The sequence below is a fragment of the Theropithecus gelada genome, chromosome 4, assembly GCF_003255815.1.
Source record: "Theropithecus gelada isolate Dixy chromosome 4, Tgel_1.0, whole genome shotgun sequence".
Classification (NCBI taxonomy): domain Eukaryota; kingdom Metazoa; phylum Chordata; class Mammalia; order Primates; family Cercopithecidae; genus Theropithecus; species Theropithecus gelada.
In genome coordinates this window covers 95626218-95648289 of record NC_037671.1, presented here as the reverse complement: position 1 = coordinate 95648289, position 22072 = coordinate 95626218, and the positions used below count along the sequence as shown (strand labels likewise).

Sequence of the window (22072 nt, the reverse complement as noted above, 5' to 3'; positions counted from 1 at the left end):
GCCCCACATTTCCTGACCCCTGGTAAAGTTCACTGTCCGCTGTTAAACTGGCAACTGACCTGACACCAGAGCTATCAAAGGGAGATTTTTTTTTTTTGAGTTCTACGTACACTTGATGATTCTTTTGTCATTGTGGTTGGTTTTCATTGTGTCAATAACTTTTGGCAGTTGGTCTACTCCTTAACCTGAATAATCAGGATTCATCTCTTTGCATTCTGTCTCAAATGTCTCCACTGATGTCTTCCATAAGCTGGTTCCAAATCTGCATCTCCTGGTGGGGAATCCCAGACTGCCCCAAAAGATTTTGAGATCCATTGGCATTCCAGATTTTTACTCCCTTGGAGACAATTACTTAGCATCTGTGGATAAATCATATATGTAACACAGTACTACAGTAACTCCTCCAAACACCTCTGCAGGATACATGTTTGGTTGCCAGCAAAGAAAATTCTTCTGTTCAAGGTACTGCATGCTGAACATGCACAGGGTGCTGGTGAGTCCTCCTCCTGAAGCCAGGGCAAACTGTGCTTGATCTTCCCTGGGCACTGCATTTGGCCTCAGAGATGCAGCCCTGGCTTCTGGTCCAAGAAGGTGAATGCTAAGAATCTGTGCTACACTCTTGCTGCAAAAGACATCAGGCCTCTTGATATTTTGAGCATGTTTTTATGTAGGATATATTAACTATGGATTTCATTTTAGGAGAGTAAAAGGACTAAATATATTTATAAATAGGAGGGCTTGGTCTGATAAGATTGAGAACCGCTGAACACAGATATGCTATTCCTGCTAATAGTGTCATTGAAGAGTAGACTTAGACAATTGCAGCAAAATGGGAAAAGTTTGGCGATAGTGGTAAGCACACAGTGCTATAAACGCACACAGGAGGGCACTTAGGATGGACTAGGGAAGGGCCAGGCAGGGTTCCCTAGGAGAGGTGATTTTTGAGCTGGCCTACAGAAATATTTGGAGTTATCCAGGTAAATGAAGGTTATTCTAGTTAGACGAAAAAATGCCTTGGAGGTATGAGATGGCATAGCATTTATAAAGACCTACAAATGGATGAGGCAGTTGAATCAAGGGAAATAGTTGTGTTTGGATAAGATGCCAGGTTGTTCATAGGCAATTATTGCTCCTCCCTCCTGAGACTCCATTAAAATGAAATAAATCATTTCCCCTTCTGTCCTACTCCCATGTACAGTCGGTGTAAATACACAGAGAAAAAGGGAATGAGAGAGGGGATGTTAGTAGATGAAAGATTGTTACAGTTTGTGAATTTAGGAAGTTCATAGAAGCAGAAATGTTATTTAAAATATTTAAAAATAAGTACGATGTGGGGCCCAAGCAATCAGAAAGAACTGCCTGTTGTCATGCAGAAGAGTTTCCTGGGGACCCTCTGCTGAGCCAGTGGTGGGCTGCACAGTCTCTGTCACCCTTGGCTTCTCTAGATGTACTCTCCACTAAACTTTTAGAGCTGAGAGGACTCCCTTGCTTTTTGACTACCTGATGGTTTAGCTAAAGGAGGCATCAGGGGTATCAGGATCATTATTCTACTGGTTCTTTCCCTGCTGAGCCATGGTTTTGTGTGCCTGCTATCCTCTACCTAGGACCACAGTTTCTGTAGGGTAATCTATTCTATAGCTATAGCTCTGCTTGGTTGCACCAACAGTTTCCTTTCTTGCCTCTTCAGGCTTAGAGGAGGTAATAGCTTTCTCATCTTGATGATTCTGGTGTCTTGTCCCATCCCTTGTTGGTTGGTTTCCCTTAACCCTCTTCATGCCGCTGTAAATGGTCTCTTCATTAAATCTTTCAATGATCACATTTTCTGTGCACCATCTGCTTCCTGTAAAGAGTTCGTGTGGGTGCATGTGGAAAGGGGGTTTCCCAGGGAGAGAATGAGGTGGCAGGGGGTGTGCAAGGGATTCTGGAGAGGTAGCTAATAACCAAGAAGGACAATAGGATTTCTGTTTCATGAACTGTCATGGCTAACCTGGTGAATGTCAGTTAGATATCAGTTCTGGATAGGATACAAACTATGTACTTATCGGAATAGAAGCTTACACAGAATATGAAGGGCTTTGTTTTTGTCCCCTCAAATGCACAAAGGGTCAGGATGGCATATATTTCAGAATATAGGAAGTAAAGTCCAGAACTAAAAATGGTACCAACAAAGGAATGCCTTACATGTCTGAATATGGAACTGGAATCTCAGCTCTTATTTCTATCCAATAACTAGTTGAACCAATAACTAGATGTGTAGCTTTCAGACAAAAGATTGTAGGTTCTTTCTGTATAGGAATTAAATAGTGAATACTTGAGATTAAGGGAAAATTTAGGAATATTGACTGAAAAGCTGCACTCAAGGATGTTTGTTCTCTATTCCTATAATCCCATCAAGCCTTTGTTGCACATAGTCCAGTCAGGAGACTGGAGAACTCTTCTGGAAAATAGAATGGCTTCAGGGAAAAGTTCTTCATATATTGATGTTTAGAAATCACCAGTGAAAATGTGGCTCTCCCCACCTGTCAATCCAAAGTGAAACATGTGAGTTGACATACTTCATCTATATTAGAAAGCTGCCTGTTAGCTTTTTAAGTTTTCATTTTTAATATGTACTCAAACCAAAGATCTCTTGGCATAAAAGTAAGCCTCATAAATTAAAAACAAACAAGTAAAATAAACATACAGAGAAAGTGCCCAGACCAAAAAAATGTGTAAATCAGAATTAATCTCTCCCAAATAAGAATTTCACAGCTCCAACTAAAACTTTAAGGTTTGTGAGAACATATTGTAACTGTTAAAAAGTCCCAGAAAGCAACTTTAAAAATTAACATACAGGTAAGTTAAAAAATCAGGTGGCTAGAATAAAAAAGGGAAGATTTGGAACATAAAGTCAAGAAAATTTCTCAAAATATAATAAAAACAGAGGTGAAGGCCAGGCATGGCAGCTCACACCTATAATCCCAGCACTTTGGGAGGCTAAGGTGGGTGGATCACCTGAGGTCAGGAGTTTGAAACTAGCCTCTCCAACATGGCGAAACCCCATCTCTACTAAAAAAAAAAAAAAAAAAAAAAAAAATTAGTCGGGTGTGGTGTGGTGGTGCATGCCTGCAGTCCCAGCTACTCGGGAGGCTGAGGCATGAGATCATGGAGGTGGAGATGGAGGTTGCCGTGAGCCAAGATCACACCACTGCACTCCAGCCTGGGAGACAGAAAAACAGAGGTAGAAGGCCGGGTGCTGTGGCTCACGTCTGTAATCCCAGCACTTTGGGAGGCTGAGGCTGGCAGATCATGAGGTCAAGAGATCAAGACCATTCTGGCTAACATGGTGAAACCCGATTCTGCTAAAAATACAAAAAATTATCCAGGTGTGGTGGCAGGTGCCTGTAGTCCCAGCTACTCGAGAAGCTGAGGCAGGAGAATCACTTGAACCTGGAGGCAGAGGTTTCAGTGAACTGAGATCACGCTACTGCATGCCAGCCTGGCAGTAGAGCAAGACTCTGTTTCAAAAAAGAAAAAAATAAATAAATAAAACAGAGGTGGAAAGTATTAGAAAAAAGAAGATACTTAGAAGATAAATATAGAAAGTTCCACATCTGACTAAGCTCCAAAAAGAAAGAAAAAATAATGAAAATGGAAGGAAGGAAATGATAAAAATAAAATACAATAAAATATTTTACAATCGAAGTGTATTAATATCCAGATATAGAAGCCTTACCAAGTTGCCAGTGCCAAGAATGGAAACGACCCACACGAGGGCACTTCATAGTGAAACTGCAGAGCACAGACGTAAAGACAATTTCAGAACACAGATGTAAATACCTTCTGAGTGTCAGAAAAAAAGACACATGTAAAGGACTAGGAATCAGAATAGTGCCAAACATCTCAAAGAAAGTCTAAGAACAACGAGAGAGTAGAAGATGGTTTTCAAAATTATGAGGAAAAACTCACTCTATGTATCTATGTATCTATGTATCTATGTATCTATCTACCTATTTATCTATCTATCCAGCCAGCCAGCCAGCCAGCCAGCCAGCCAGCCAGCCACCCTCTGTCTGTCTATTGGTCTATCATCTATCATCTGTCTATCTTTATGTTTCTTACTGAGAACTTGATACTTAACAGTGAAAAGGGCAGATGAAGACCTCCTCATGGAACCTTTGTTAAGCAATTAATGGAGGATATGTTCCAGCAAAATACGGGAATGAATCAAGTAAGAGGAAAGCATAAGCTTTGCACAGGGGGAGTATGGTAGCCAGTGAGGTTTATCCTGGGTGCGATTATTGCTAATTGATAACGTTTCCCAATACCCCACCATGACAACTTGAAACATAGTCGGTATTGGCAATTTTTGACAGTCTCTAGTGACCAAGATTTAAAAAAAGAAAAGGAGGCAAACATAGTATCTAGGGAACCATGTCTCTAACAAAGGAGAATAGCAAAAGAAGTACCTGGCCGAAAACCGTTCAGAGGGCCTGCAGAGCAACCATCCTTGTTCAGAGCAGGAGAATGAAGGTCTCCATGATGCAGAACTCCATCCAGAAAAAAAGTAGACTCAAGGGAATGGATGAAATTGTCAGTGGTAACTTAGAGATGAAGGAAAGTATTAACGATATTTAAATGAAAATTATGCAAGCAAAAAAAAAAAAAAAGAATTTTTAAAAAATTGACACAATAGTAAACAAAAAGCTCTATAGAAAATAATGTCTTGATCCTCTTCCTAAACCGGTGCTCAGCAAGGAGAAGGCCATGTTCATTTCGGGCGCCAAGATCGTGAAGCTCAATGACGAGAAGCTGGACTAGTTCGAGTCCAGCATCTCCCAGGCTCTTCTGGAGCTGGAGATGAACTCAGACTTCAAGGTTCAGCTCAGGGAGCTTAATATTATGGCAGCCAAGGAAATTGAAGTTGGAGATGGTCGGAAAGCTATCATAATCTTTGTTCCCGCTCCTCAACCGAAATCTTTCCAGAAAATCCAAGTCCAGCTAGTAGCAAATTGGAGAAAAAGTTCAGTGGGAAGCATGTTGTCTTTATTGCTCAGAGGAGAATTCTGCCTAAGCCAACTCGAAAAAGTCATACAAAAAATAAGCAAAAGCATCCCAGGAGCCGTGCTGTGACAGCTGAGCACGACGCAATCCTTGAGGACTTGGTCTTCCCAAGGAAATTGTGGGCAAGAGAATCCGCGTGAAACTGGATGGTAGCCTGCTCGTAAAGGTTCATTTGGACAAAGCACAGCAGAACAATGTGGAACACAAGGTTAAAATTTTTTCTGCATCTTGGCTGGCATAGAGAAACCCTGTCTCTCCTAAAAACACAAAACATTAGCCAGGAGTGGTGGCAGACGCCTGTAGTCCCAGCACTTTGGGAGGCTGAGGTGGGCAGATCATGAGGTCAGGACATGGAGACCATCCTGGCTAACACAGTGAAACCGTCTCTACTAAAAATACAAAAAATTAGCCGGACATGGTGGCGAGCACCTGTAGTCCCAGCTACTGGGGAGGCTGAGGCAGGAGAATGGTGTGAACCTGGGAGGCGGAGCTTGCAGTGAGCTGAGATTGCACCACCGCACTCCCGCCTGGGCTACAGAGCCAGACTCTGTCTCAAAAAAAAAAAAAAAAAGAAAAAAAAAAATCTGGTGTCTATAAGAAACTCATGGGCAAAGATGTTAATTTTGAATTACCAGAGTTTGAATTGTAAACAAAAATGACTAAATAAAATATTTTCACAGTTAAAAAAAAAAATAATGCTTTGATAACTTTTTCTTTGCAGCGAGTTATATTTTCTGAATCAGATTATATTGATTCAACTGAAAGTAGCTTTTACTATATTTAAGAAATAAGAGAGAGGAGGTGGGAGTATAGGAGTTAAATGCATGTGTGTCATATATGTAAATTTAAAGATAAAGTCTGAAGTATTGATAAATCTAGATAGAGAAGTATAAATCTATGTAGCAGAGACTTCTACAGGTCTCCTAGAGGCTGTCTCCCCTTGTCCAACAGGAGGCTTTGGCACGTGGCTGGCCAGTGCAAGCAATACTTCTCTACCCTCCCGGCTGGGATGAAGTTTTGGCTCATGAGTTGTATGTACACGTTTCAAATGACAGCAACTAGAATCCTTCAAAGAACAGCATGCCCATGTGCCTTTGCCCTTTTCTCCATCTTGATGTCTAAAACATAGATTCTACCTCAGACCGTGAGGACAGAGGCCACATTTTAGTGGCAGTGGAATGTGAACAGGGAGAAGTCTGGCTCTTTATACTGCAAGTATTTTATGTAAGACAAAAAAACAAAAAAAACCCAAAAAAACCAAAAACAAACAAACAAAAAAACCCTGTTTCTCTTATTTGAGGCATGGCATTGAACTTGTCAGAGCCAAACCTAAACTCTTTTAGCATAGTATGAGAAATATGGAGGAAATATCCAGAACCAACTGAAATAATAAAAAATGGTTGTATCTGGAGAGTATATTTGGTGCTAAAGAGGGACAAAGGAAAGAGCTACTGTTTTCCATTATAAACTTCAGCAATAATAAGCCGAATATGAAATTGCTGTTTAGTAGACTGAAATTGGTTGAATATCAGTGATTTACTATGCTTCAATCTAATATATATATTTTAATTGGTATGATTAAAAAATCTTTGAATACAAAAGAAAGAAAGAGGAGACTGGGTAAGTAGACAGGAATCTAATCTTGAAAGACCTGCTGTGTCATAGTGAGGGTCTGTGGTTTAATGTGATCAGATTGGTGTTTTGAAGATCATTCCCACAGTAAAATGGAGAATATACTTTATAGTATAGCTCCATTATTTAGTAGCTATCATAAATAATTTTAAAAGGTGCCTTTATAAATCAATCAAGACAACAAATAATGAAAACTAAACTAAGGCTGTTGCAGAGAGGATCAGGTTAAGAAACAGGTTATCAATCAGAGAAAGAGGGCAGGAGATGGAAGAGAGACAGTCTGGGAAAGTGGTTAAGAATCTGGATCTGAAGTCCCTTGGACTGTCTGTTACCCTATGTGTGGCTTTGGCAAGGTTCTGTAATCACACTGTGCTTCCCGTTCTCATTTACAGAATGGGGATAACAATTGTACCTCCTTTTTAGAGTTGTGGTGAACATTACATGCAAGAGCACATATGAAAACCATACAGAAGTGGTGAGAGTACACGTTCTTGTCTTTTTCCGCTTCTCAAGGGGAATGCTTCCAGCTTCTCCCATTCAGTATGATGCTGGCTGTGAGCTTGTCATAGATGATTCTTGAGTACACATGGACATAAAGATGAGAACAAGAGACACCGGGGACTACTAGAGGAGGGAGGGCAGTGGGGAGGCAAGGGTTGAAAGACTAGCTGCCGTGTACTAGATTCACTACCTCAGTAACGGGATTACTCATACACCAAACCCCAGTGGCACACAACTTACCATGTAACAAACCTGCACATGTACCCCCTGAACCTAAAACAAAAGTTGGAAAAAAAGGAAAAGTAACAAACTACCTGGTGCAGAATAAATACTGAATAAATGTGAGCTACTATTATTACTATAGGTTGCTTCATCCATTGGAGGAAGCGCAGGAGAAGGCACAGCCTGGGTGGTGGTAAGATACTAAGCTCTATTCTGGAATGTGGCATTTGAGGTACTGGCTATCTAAGTGGATTTGTCTGATAAAGAAGATTGACAGGACAGAAGTTGTGCTACAAATAGGATTCATTGGGACCCAGGCGGAATTTGAAGCTGTGGGAATGAATTCATTCTACATCTAAGAGGAGTATGTAGAGTGAGGAGAGAGAAGAAAAAAATAGAAACACCAATATTTAAGGAAAAGGAAGGCTTCCAAGGAAATTAAGAATAACAAATCAGAGATTTGGGAGAAGGGCAAGTGGAGAACATTGGGAAGTAACAATTTCCAGGAGTGTTTCGCATGCCCAAACTGGAACGGGATGTAGACAGGTCCTTTGACTTTAGCAACTAAGTGGGTGATCACCACGTTGGTGGTCCGAGGAGCTCAGGAGTCAGAGGGCAGAAAGCAGAGGTGCTGCCAAACATGACGAAAGCAAACTGAGCCACTGGGGGCAGAGTCTTCTTTCTAGAAGCTTGTCTGGGAATGAGAAAACTGGAAGAGATTTGAGAGTGTTTGCACATGTAAATAAATAAGACTTCAGAGAGGACGGAAAAAACAAAACAAAACAAAACACACCATAAAACAAATAGCACACATGAAAAAGCAGGGTCCCTGAGATCTGTTCTCTTCTGATTTTCCATTTTGCCTTCTCAGATAAGTAGAATGTGTGACAACAAAAAGACGAATTATGATTCTTGGTATTTAATTATGTAAGATCTGTTTCAAAGCCTCATGGGAGAGTGTTTTGTCCTGTTACATATTCTTTTTCTGTATGCTTTCCTAAAAAGTGATAACAACATATGCAAAGAAACACCGAGAGAGAAATCAATCTGAAATGACATTGCATGTCTAGAGATTATTTTCTATGCTCAAACAGAAATAGCTCTTTTTGATAGCTTTTCCTATTAACATGCCACTTTAAGGAAGAATAGGAAAGTGCCGAGCTTCACAGTCAGAAAATGCTTTCTATTTTAACTCCTTCAAAAAGGTAATGAGTAATTTCATCTGTCTACAAAACTACATGTGTGTGTATGTGTGTGTTTAAAAAGTCCCGGAGGTCAAAATAAGTCTTTATATAATTAGAAATTTTGTGACCTTTCAATAGAAAATAATCACAAATAATGGAATAAAATACGTTTTTTGATCTCAGGTGTGACAAAGGCATTTCTTATAGCAAGAAGTAAAGGCGTACAGCCACTGGAAGGTGGCTGCTGTGCTGTGGTCTCTGTTCCCACAGCCTTGTTTAGTAGCCACTATAAATAGAAACAGTGCGCATAGGAGAACAGATGCACTTTTCCACATCAGCATCAGACTGCTCCCAGGCAATTAATGGCCATTGTAGCTGAGCATAAGAACTGAATAATTATTCTTAAATTATTTTCAATGCATATACTGCTCGACATGTAAGGGAATGGTTGTTTACATGTATCACTTTGAGAAAACTGAAGAAAAGCTCAATAAGAAACTGCTCGACATGTAAGGGAATGGTTGTTTGCATGTATCACTTCGAGAAAACTGAAGAAAAGCTCAATAAGAAATTTGCTGCAACATGGATCGAACTGGAGGTCATTATGTTAAGTAAAATAAGCCAAGCTCAGTTTATTTGCATGTTCTCACTCATATATAGGAACTAAAAGAAATGCATTACATAAAGGTAGAGAGTAGAATGGTAGTTACAGAGGCTGGGAAGGGTAGCACGGATGAAGAACACTTGGTTAAGAGGTACAAAAATACAGTAAGCTACAAGGAATAAGTTCTAGTGTTCAATAGCACTGTAGAGAAACTATAGTTAACAATAATTTTTTGTATATTTGAAAATAGATAGAAGAGACAACCTGGAATGTTCCCAATACACACACAAAATAATTGGTTGAGGTGGTGGATATCCCAGTTACCCTAATTTGATCTTTATGTATTGTGTGCACATATCTAAAGAAAACCCTCATGTACCTCATAGATACAACTATTATGTATCAATTAAAAAATGATCATCATTTGTGATCTGTGTTTCTTGTATGAGTTCTGATTATGCTCCAAATACTATGCTATGCCCTTTAAAAAGCATTTAACATTTTAAATATTTATGATCCTATGCCATAAATACTAGTATTACCCCATTTAGCAGGGGAATAATTTTAGACTCAGTTAAATTACTTCTTATGTTTTGAGATTTGGTATGTGAGATTTAAAGCTACTACTGGAGAGAGCAGTCTTCCTCTAGTTTGAGAATTGAATGATATTTTGGGGGCAAAACAAGTAAGATATGAAGAAAATACTTAGAGGCAATAACCACTTATTAAAAGGGAATTCTTATGTCTAAGAAATTTTCATCTTGACTAAAATACTCAGCAAAGTACTGCTATTCTGACTGTATTTGCAGCCACATACATGCATATATATATACTGCATATATACATACACTGCATATCTATACTGCATATATACATATATATACTGCATATATATACTGCATATATATATCTATATACACTGTTTGACTAACTCTATTAGTATTTTTTGCAATGTCTCTCATTTTATGAAATTGATGTATTCCTCAAGAGTTGCAGGCTATTTATTTATTTATTTTTTGCTAGCTGTTTATAGCTCTATTTGAAAAGGGCCCTAGCTGTGAACACTGGGTAAATAATTGTTTTATATTATCAAGAGGACAAATGATTATTTCCCAAATAAACACACTTACGTTTAACTAGCTGTACAAATAGGGAACTGAGTGCTCCAAACCATGTGACTAAGATACAAACTAAAGAGAGTACTATGGCACATGGTACCACTAGAGATGGGACCACTCTCTGGCAAGAGGATGGAGCCAGCATGTGCCTAGGTTGTTCACAGCCTAAAGGCATGCAATCTCTTGAGCTCTTCTTGCTAAGGATTATTTAGCACAGAGTTGTATGATTCCTGCTATGTTTCCATGATTCTAAACCTTTAAAAAATTTTTTTTATATACTTCCTATGGTGTCCTAAGAAAGTTTAATGACTATATTCTCTTTTATTTCTTACGTGTTATTTTTGTATTATTTCAAACTTACAAAAAAGTGAGAACAGCACACAAAATTTCTGTTATATGTACTTTTACCCAGATACACAAATTGCTTAAATATTGACCCCATTTACTCTCTTATTTTAACTTATGCTTTCTAAGTATATGTTTGTATTTTTCTCTGAAACACTTGAGAGTAAATTTTAGACATCATGCTCATTTGTACTAAAGACATCAACGTGTTTTTTCCAGGAACAAGGATATTCTCCTGCATAACCACGATGCAATGATAAAATCAGAGAAGTTAACATTGAAACATTACTATTATCCATGGTCCATATTCAGATTTTATCAATTGTCCCAATGATATTCTGTATAGCTAATTTTTTTCCCAGTCCAGGATCCATTCCAGGATCGTGTATTGAATTTAGTTATATTTTTAAAATCTGGGACTGTTCCTCAGTCTTCCTTTGTGAGTCATATCTTGACATTTTAAAAAGTGCAGGCTAGTTATTTGGTAGAGTGCTCCTCAGTTTGGGTTTGTCTGATGTTAACTCATAATTAGAAATTAGATTATGCCTTTTTACCAAGAATGCCAAACAAATGTTGCTGTGTCCTTCTTGGTGGTTTATAGCAGGTGGTTTGAGATTCAGTTGGCTCCATTACTGATGATTTCAACCTTCATCACTCATTGAAGGTGCTGTCTACCAAATTTTTCTTCTGGAAAGTTACCATTTTTGTCTTTGTAATTAAAAAACAATCTGTGGGACATTCACTGTTGACTCTTGCCTTGATGAATTATTACTATGATGTTGCAAAATGACAATTTTCTCTCATAGTTTCTGCAGCTATTAATTGATATTCCATTGCAAGGAAGGACTTTCTTTTCTCTCTCATTGTGCGTGTTTGTATGTATTATGTGTTTATATCAGTTTAGACTCATGATTTTTTATTTTATTCCATAGGTTGTAATATTTTACCATCATTATTTATTTTGATGCCAAATTGCCCCCTTTGTATTTGAATTTTTAAAAATGGCATTAACCAGTTTTGTCATGTACTTTAGTCACGTGACCTGCATTTGATAACTTCTGGCTGATTTCAAAAAATAAATATATTCTCCTGACAAGGAATTTCATTCTATTTAATACAGACAAAATGAAATGAATAATGAAAAATTAATAATTTTGAAGAGAACTTTGTTGTAATCAGTATACAACTTCTAAAAAACAATCTACAAATACTATTTTTTCATTGTTAGTGTTTTTATAAAGTTCACTACATTCATAGGATGATTCTGCCTCTTAGATTTTAGGTTTTGGCATATTCACATTTGTTGCATTTTCTGTAAGATTTTTCTGTTTTCTCTGTTTAGACACTCTTTCGACCCAAATGAAGAACAAGCCTGAGGGGTCAGGACTGGATTAAAATATAAAATATATATAAGTTACTCCTAATTATTAATTATTGATTAATATTTTTCTGTGTAGTTTAATTCAATAGGTATTATTCATCTGAGTTCTTCATAAGTCTGTTTTGTTTGGGATATCTCTCTTCAAATCCCCCCCGCAAACTGTAGTATTTTCAAGATTGGATCATATTTGCACATCAATGAACTTATGCCCCAAAGTGGAACTGTGACCATAAACTTAAATGTGAACCTATTGCTTACCATTGCTTCCCATATTGTCATTGAACAAGAATGGCTTGGAAAGGTTTCATTGATATTGTACCCAAAAACTATATGTAAAATTGTTTAGAGACTAAACAAGAAATTTAATAATTGTGAAACTTTCTAGAGAAAAATTACCTGACCTGGAGCAAAATTAGAGTTTGGAAGGACTTCAGTTTATTAGTTTATAGTTTATAAGTACAGAAAATATGAATGCAGCAGTTTTTTGACAAGGCCTCTTTTTGCATTTAGGAAAACTCTCTGAAAGAGTCTACTGGGTGAGGGTGAGAGGCATTGAAATGGGATTAAGGCATCCATTTATTAGGTTATTTAGGGCTTATGTTAGTTTTGTGGCTAGCACAAGTAAAGCATTCTGCTGCTTGGGGAAGCGTTTTCTCTAAAATATTCTAAGTCCTTATTTTGTTGGTGGCTGCATGAGTGAACATGTTTGTCAAGTTCATTACAAGGGGATTTACTTGAATATGCAAATTGTTATTTTGAATGGTGAAAGCCACATTTATGTAGAACTTCACCATAAATATGGTCTTAGGTAGCACCTACTCTTAATCATATTTAGATACGTCCAATGAAAAAGGATTTTCTGTTTGATTTTAATTTTAGAGGAATGCTACTTATTTAGCAACAGCCCCATTCAACCTGTCTAAAATGTTGGTGTTGGGAACTTGACATTTTATAGTGGATTCACATTTATTTGCTGGAATGGCTGATACAAAAGGTTAAAGATCTCCATGCTACCTAGAGTAATAAATTGAAAATTAAATCAGATGACCTCCATCTATCTCCAGATTCTATGACTTTCATTCTTCCCACACTGATAAAAGCAAGGAAAAAATAAGTCAAATTGCAGTAATTGAAATGGCTTTCCTCTTCAGCCCTGCGAAGCTGGCTGGGGCTCAGTGATAACACGTCAGTTCTGCAGCAGAGCACTTCAATATGAGGACGTATTGCTCACTGTAATTTTGCTGAAAAGGTCTGTATACTATTGCTGTCATCCTTTTTTCTTCAGAAGAATATGTGTATTTACTCACAATTGTTTAGTCAGGAATAAAACATCAGATGAGAAGAGGCTGTTTTGTATTATAAACTATGAGTCAATTATTTCTTCATTTTTAATGATCACTAGTTTCAAGTTAGAAGCAAATGCTAATTCACAATAAAGTCCGTTAAACACTTGCAAATGCTAAATGCAGTATAAAAGACATTAAAGCCACATTTCCTGTCCTCTAACAGCTCATAATTTAAGATGGCAAGGTAGTCATATATTCACCCTTCTGCCTTACTTACAAATTAGAACGAAAGGAGAGGGGTAATTAGGCTGCAAAAAAACAATGCATTGCCTAGTCCTTCTGAATGAAGTCAGCTTTTTGTTAAGTAGGTTATATTTGAGAATGTTTTGGGAAGGGGCAGTTGATTACAAGTGGGCACAAGGGAACATTTGGGCGATGGAAGTATCCTATGTGTTGGCCGTGTTGGTGGCTATACGAGTGAATATATTTGTCAAAACCCATCAAACTGCTATTTAAAATGCATGTATTTTAATATATTTAAATAATAATTTATCCTTAATTTAAAAAGCTATCCTAGAAATGAATATAAAGCCCAACTAACTGATAGAATATTGTTCAAAGGATGTGTGCAATCAATTCAGAGAAAAGGAAACCCAGATGGCTCTGAAAAAAAAATATATGTATAGATGCTAGATTCCTCTCAAAATAAAGCAAATTAAAATAACTTGAGATACATTTTTCATCTATAAATTTGGGGAAATGATTGATAACAAACACATTGTATGGGAAAATAGATACCCTCATATTTGCCTTGTTGAAGTATAAATTGCTACCATTCCTAGGGAGGGCAGTTTAGCAACAATTAACAAAAACAAATGCATGTATCTCTGTTGATCCACTAATCCTGCTTTTGGGGAATTCGTCCAACAGATATACTACATGTGGGCAAAATGACATTTGTATAATCTTATTACTTGTAGAATTGTTAATAATTGCATATGATTCTTTAAGTGTCCAAAAATCGGGGACTGGCTAAATGAATTATGGTACATCCATGTAATGGAATACTGTGTAGCTGTAAAAATGGGAAAGTCTCTATATGGTGGCATAGGTAACTCTCTTAATTAAGTGAAAAAATAAGGCACAGTTTCCAGGAAGGTAGAGTAGAAGTAATTTCCTCTATTCCTCTCTCTAATTACAAATAAAAATCTTGGACATTATATATGTGTTAAAAACAAAACAAAATGTAAGAAGACTCTGAAAGGTAGAGAGAAGGTAGCAGACCAGCTACAAATCTCAGGACCCAAGAAAAACAAGGCGGTAAGTGCCGTGGGTTTTCTTTCTGCCTTATATACCCAAGACTTGTTGCTAAAAAAGCTGGCGTCCTGGAAACACCGATGAGAGCAGACAAAACAAAACAAAACAAAACAAACAAAACCCTCAACAAAAACCTGCTCTCTCTAGCGAACGGGCCAGAAAATGGGCAGGCTAGCATGACAGAAAACTTTTAGACAGTAACTACTCCAGCAAAACACCACAGAAAAAAAATGATGGCCTTACTCCCAACCCTATGAGCAAAGGCTGAGCGTGAAACTAGACTTCCATCCCTCCACTCGCCCCTCCTGGAGCTCTGGTGTCAGAGAACATATACTAAGTAGGAATCCTAAACTTTGATCCACATTTGGGGATAAATTGGACTCAGTCAAAATTTTAAAATTCTCTTTTTGAAAGACGACGTCAGTGGATGAAAAGATAAGCTACAAACTGAAAGAAAATGTTTGTAAGCCACATATCTCACAAGGACTAGTATCTAAAATATATAAAGAACTCTTAAAAGTCAGCAGTAACAAACAAACAAACAAAAAATAACAAAAATAAGCAATCCAAATATAAAATAGGAAAAAGACACAGAGACATTTTACCAAAAAGGATATATAGGTGGTAAATAATGCTTGAAAATTTGTTCAACATCATTAGCCATTAGAGAAATGCAAATAAAAACCACTATAAGATATCACTGTACAACTATCAACATAAAAGATAAAATCAAAACTAATGAAAACACCAAATGCTGGTAAAGATATAGAGAAACTGAATTCCTCAAGCATTGCTTATGGGAATGTTAAATGGTAAAGCCACTGTGGAAAATAGTTTGATATTTTCTCATAAAAGTAAACATCACTATCTTATGACCAAACAATTACATCCCTGGGCATTTATCCCAGGGAAATGAAAACTTATGTTCACCCAGAAACTTGTACCTGAAAGTTTGTGGTGGCTTCATTTATAACAGACAAAAATTAGAAACCACCCACTGGGTGAAAACTTAACCGTGGTACATTACTACCTTACTATCATAGAATACTACTCAGCAATAAAAAGTAAGGAACTACTGACATATGCATCGACTTGAAATAACCTTCACAGAATCATGTTGAGTGATGAAAGTCTGTCTCAAAAGATTATATAGTACAGAATTTAATTTATATAATGTTCTTGAAATGACAGAAATTTAGAAATAGGAATACAATTTTGGTTGCCAGGGGTTTGGAGGGAGTGGGAGTGGCTAGAAAGGGGGTGTGGCTATAAAATGAACAGCTTGAAGTATTTTTGCAGTGAAGCCAGAATGTTATCAATGTTATTATCCTGGTTGTGATATTGTACTATAGTTCTGTAAGCTATTGCCATTGGAAGAAACTGGGTAAAAGATACATGGGATCTCTCTGTATTATTTCTTACAACTACATGTGACTCTACAATTATCTCAAAATAGATTTAATTTTTTAAAGTTGATGTGCAGAACAGCAAAACTTACACTACTTTATGTGTGAAATTGTGAGAAAAAATCTGTAATTGTTTTATTCTAAATGAATAATGGAATGCTGGAAAGATACATAAGAAGTTTAAAACTTAAAAATGTGGTCACCTGTGGAAGAAAGGATGGAGAAAAATGAAGACAAGAATAGAAAGGAGATCACTGTACACTCTTTTAACTTTCCAATTTGTGTTTGTTTCCATTTTAGATTGTAATCTCCCATGGATCAAGTATGTGTGTTATTTCGACCATACCTGCACAGTGCCCTATGGAATTATTTAGTAATTTGTTTAATGCTTGATAACTAATCTATCAATATGAAGATTTTCATATGATGATTAGGTGATTTTCCGGAAGGCAAATCTAACTGGATAGAAATATGGAGCATGAAGAATGGATTAAATGGATACCCCATTTGCCACGATGTGTTTAGTATTCATCACATGCCAGTATCAAAACATCTCATGTACCCTGTAAATATATATACCTACTATGCACCCACAAAAATAAAAACATTAATGAAATAAATAAAACTGGAAGTTCGGTGGTGATATAGAAGACAGTAAGAAATATAAGAAAGAAACATACTTGTGACCTCTTAACAAATTTAATTATTTTTTTTTCACTCTCATTTGATTCATTTGATTAACTTTTATCAGTTTGGAAATGACCTCTTCTGTCAGCTCCAGCTGCTGGGTAACTATAGTTCTTAACTCTTGAATCAATGTCCATTTTCTCTGTCTGCTTTGTTGACTCTACTTTTATCTAATATATAACTGTGTGTGTGGGTGTGTCTGTGTGTTAGGTGGATGGGCAGTAAAGAAGAAGGAAAAATGACATTTTTGTCTTTGGGCTTCTATTCATTTTTCAATTCACTTTCTATCCCAAAGGGCCCCCACATTTAAACATTTACATGCCAGGAACTATGTAAGTGTTTTATGCATTAATCTTCGTAACAATGCTAGGAGGAAAGTTGTATTACTATCATACCTGTGATGTGGTTAAGGAAAATAAAGCTGAGTGAGGTGAAAAACTTTCCCGAGGTCACATAGCTACTAAGGGATAGAATCAAGATTCAAATTCTGTCTGACGCCAAAGTCAATGCTCTTTACTGCTCTCCTTATTTGAGTAAGGAGTTGTAGTATGAACTTTAGGAGAGCAGATGTGGATGCTGCGAACCATATAGAACATACTTCCAGAGGCGTTAGTGAGGAAAGAGGTAAGAAATGGGTCATAAATTGGCCAGATTATAGTGGTCTATATATGAAATGCTGAGAGCTCATAAGTGCTTAGGTCATCTTGAAGAAAATACATGCTTTGCAGGAAGAATGAGGGATGGAGGAGATGTTGGTCAAAGGTCACAAAATATCAGTTAGAAGGACGAATATATTCAAGAAATCTATTGTACAACTTTGTGACTGTAGTTAAAAAATGTATTATATACTTGAAAATTGTATATTTTAAGTGTTCTCACCACAAATAAATGATAAGTATGTGAGATAATGCATATGTTAATTAGCTTTATTTAGCAATGCCAGAATGTATATATATTTGTAAACATCATGCCCTATGCTATAAATAGATACAATTTTAGATGTCAATTAAAACAAAAAATACGTAAGAATGAGGCAATATCTGCATGGGAATTTCTGGGATGAAAAGTATGTTAAAGGACCCATCTCACAAAATGAAGTCATTTTGTCAAAAAATTGAACGTGGGAGAAAAGAATGAACAAAGGATTTGATGTTTTGTACTGGGGAAAAGAATATGGTTGTACCTATTCATAGGGAAAATGGTAGTAGAGCTATCTTGGTTAAAAAAAATAAGTGCCCTGGCGCGGTGGCTCATGGCTGTAATCCCAGCACTTTGGTAGTCCGAGGCGCGTGTATCACGAGGTCTGGAGTTCAAGACCAGCCTGGCCAACATGGTGAAACCCCGTCTCTACTAAAAAAAAACCCAAAAACTAGCTGGGCTTGGTGGTGGGCACCTGTAATCCCTGCTACTCAGGAGGCTGAGGCAGAGAATTGCTTGAACCTGGGAGGCGGAGGTTGCAGTAAGCCGAGATGGCGCCATTGCACTCCAGCCTTGGTGACAGAGCGGGACTCTATCTCAGAAAAAGAAAAAGAAAAAAAGAAAAAGAAAAAGAAAAAGAAAAAGGAAAGAAAGAAAGCAATACTTCTATCATTGGCTCTGCAAGATGTGTTAGGCTGTTATCCAGACATAAAACAAGGAAGGGGAGTGGCTATTGGACAAAAGAAGAGAAGATGTTGGTGTGAAGTATATATGGAAATCATTACTCAAGACAATTAGAATGGCTAAGAATGCTTTGACAGCATACTTGGAAAGAGAAGGACAGTGCCAGACAAAGATCAGAAAACCAGACTCCTAAATTAAAGAAGTAAAGAGAAAGTTGACCATGAATCAGTACAATGATAGATTGATGGATTTGAAATAGGCCTTTGAAAGAAAACATCAGATGTTTACTATCAAATTGTGCAACTGTTTAGGATAGAACTTTTCACTGTGCTAAATTAGATCAGCGCATAATTTTCAGTTAATTTTTGACTGATGGAAATATCACTTTCATGTGGTCTGCTGTATCTGACTTCTCCTCATGTTTGGATTTCTGCTACTGAAAGTGCACTCCAGGGACGAGAGCTATAACCAAGTGCCAAGCCCCATTCCAATAATAAAATTAACCATTACGGCTCTTTAGGAATCTCCAAGATAGTCTTCAATTTTAAATTATCTCCTTTCCCTTCTATACCCCTATGCATGGTGAGGCCAGTATTTATGCCTGGCTTTCCCAGATAATTACTGGGTGGCTGCCAGTGCTAGTTGAGACAATGGTTTAGAAAAAGCCTCTTATTGATTTCAGAAAGTCTACACATACCACAGGAGAAATATTACTTGCTGTGGCCCTTACCTCCAGGACTTCATGGACCAATTGGCTACAGATTTAAAAACTTTGGGGAGACAGACTTAATGCTGATCCAATTTTCTTTGAGAGGGAAAGTCCGAGTCCAAATATCTGTTGTATCTGTTGTCGTGGTTACCTCCTTTTTTTGTGCCCTTCTCCAAAGTCAGTCTCCCTCCATTGTATTGTCCCTAGTTATGATGAAAGTTTCTCTACAGGTTAAAAATTACCACTCAATCTACAGCCTTTGGGACATAGAGGAAACTTCCGTGGCTTGTTAAATCACTATATTTCGGTATTTCACACAGTATATGCTGCTGATATTTAATCAGAAGAAACAACTTTTTTCTGAAACTAAATTGTTACTAAGGAAATTACAACTATTGGACAAGAACAAAACATAGTCTAAAGTTTGGAAAAAGTGCTAAGGGAAAATGGGGTAAACTTTGATGCAGTCACGAGGCCCTTTATACTCTTTTTGATTAAAATTTGCCTGCTAAACCACTTTCTGGAAATAAAATTTAATTCCTCAATGCCACTCACACTCCCCAGGGTCAGGGCATTCAATAATAAATGGGATCTGGATAAAATGCATTCTTCAAATATAATTATTACTTTAAATATCATATAATGATAATGATTATCTCGTCTTTAAAAGAGTCTTTTACTTTAAGAGATTCATACCAAAATATTTATAGATTAAATAATATGTCTTGTATTTGCTTCAAAATAATGCTTGTGTGAGTAGGAGGGAATACGTGGAAGTATAGCAAAAAGATTGAGTGGGAGATAATAATGTTTGAATCTGGGTGATGGCTACTTGGGTGTGTATTATACCACTCACTCTACTTTTGAATATGTTTGAAATTTTCCATCATAAAAAGCTCAAAAATAATATAATGGTCACCCTTAGAGTCAGTCAGTTCTCTGAACGTTATTACTTTCCTGAAAGGCAAATCACTCAGAACTACGTGGCAACTGTACATTATACTCACTACTCACTTCTGGTCCCCTAGCTCTTCATTTAGCAAGCAGTGTTGGCAAAAAGTTTTAACTTTCCAAGTAAAAGCTTCAGGGAATTCAGTTTGACAGGATGAGTGTAGAAGAATTTATACGAAACTTGTATATGTTTCTGCAGAAGCCCTTCCTGCTGGATCAAGGGACCTATATATTCATATGGCAGAAACAAGGTGGGGCTCTAAAAAGAGCAGAGAGATTATGGACAGAACTTGGTTTTATTAGTCTCTATGAGCCCTGGAGTCAAAATATATGTCAAAAGATGTTTATAAGATTTACTCAATTAGAATTCTCTTGAAAATTCTATTAGGTACATTTTCAGTACCCTCTTTTTTGGCAAAATATCAGAGTTTCTGAGTTCAAGTACAATTTCACCCAGAAAAACAATAGTACTCCCAAATGTACTGATTGTTTTAGAGTTGGTCTTTGTTACATCACTGTTCACAGATATGTTATGCCAATTTTTCAACCAGCTCAGCAGCTACAAGATTAAATAATAAGGTAGAGACCATTATGGTAAGTATAGGTATAATTTTAGTTATAGATGGAGAGATGGATACTGTTCATAAGTTGTTCAACTATTTATGGGAATTTTGGCATGATGTTATATATTCAGGCTGTGCTGGGTCAAATCTCAAGTCTTGACATTCTCTCTTACAGCATAGCCTTGGGCAAGTTATGAAACCTTTCTGCATCTAGTTTTTCCCTAAGGTCTTTCATTGTGTGTAAATTAACTAAATTTATGTTCATAAAGGATCCAGAACAGAATTAGTTCTTGTGCTTATGAAGCTGATAGTAATAAATATGCTGTTAGACTTCAATCCTAGAATGTTAGAGCTTGAAGAAAAGACTATGATTGTGTAGTCTAATTCTCTTATTTTATAGTTGAAAAAGCTTGAAAAAAAATGCCAATGTCCAGGTTCCACCACCAGAGAATTGGGCCTGGGGTAGGGTCCCCAGGCAAATCTAATGTTCTCAAAGGGAAGAAAACCATGACTTACAAGTTACAGGAAACTGTCCTACTGGAGGCTTTTCAGCTTCACTCTAGTATCTGGCATCTGGATAGGTCATTCTATGTGGGCTCTCAGCCCTTCTCCCAACATGTCTGTGCATCTGCTCCTTCTATGTTACAGCAGAATAATACAAACATATAATTAGTATGTTCATACCTAATATTTATAACTGTGAAAACCTCTGATTTTTCTTTCCCAGCTTAAAAATACTGGTGTGTTTTAACATGCCACTTGTGAAAAGGCCAGCATTGCAGGGGTAGAGGTGAAAGCAATTTGCGTAACTTCTGGAGCTTAGAAAGGAGCCCGGACCAATCCAGTAATAGTGCTTTGGACAGTAACAATTTTCTGCCATCTAGTGGATAATTCGAAGAATAAACCATACCTTTCCTTTTTAAAAAAAAAAAAAAAAAATCAGCATATTCACAAAACTATGACTTCTAAGCATCCTGCCACTTTTTTTTGTTGTTAGTAAAACAACTACTTTTCCACAAACAGTTCCTGGAATTTATCCTTTCATTGATTTTATTGATTGATTCTTTTAATGTAAAAAGATATTATGCCTCCTTTTAAAATGTTGCTAAAATGGTGGGGCACAGTGGCTCAAGCCTGTAATTCCAGCATTTTGGGAGGCCAAGGAGGATGGGTTGCTTGAGCCCAGGAGTTGGAGACAAGATTGGTCAACATGGTGAAACCCCATCTCTACAAAAAACACAAAAATTAGCCAGCCATGGTGGCATGCACCTGTGGTCCTGGCTACTCAGGAGGCTGAGGTGGGAGGATCGCTTGAACCCGGGAGGCAGAGGTTGCAGTGAGCTGAGATAGCACCACTTCACTCCAGCCTGGGTGACGGAGCCAGATCCTGTCTCAAAAAAAAAAAAAAAAAAAAAAAAGTTGCTAAAAAATGTGGACACACAAAATATAAATTCAGCATGCTCCATTTCTAAATGTTTGCCTACTTAAAGGCCTGTAATACAGATCAATGTGCTTATATTT

At 37.2% G+C, this 22072-nt stretch overlaps 1 non-coding gene and 1 pseudogene across 1 annotated transcript; both read left to right on the top strand.

Annotated features, from left to right (window-relative positions):
- Positions 1–4226: 4226 nt before the first annotated feature.
- On the top strand, positions 4227–4365 carry LOC112624054. Its single transcript, XR_003119359.1, has one exon. It is a non-coding gene; the product is annotated as a U4 spliceosomal RNA (small nuclear RNA).
- Positions 4366–4746: 381 nt separating this feature from the next.
- LOC112623456 lies at positions 4747–5692 on the top strand (annotated as a pseudogene).
- Positions 5693–22072: the final 16380 nt, after the last annotated feature.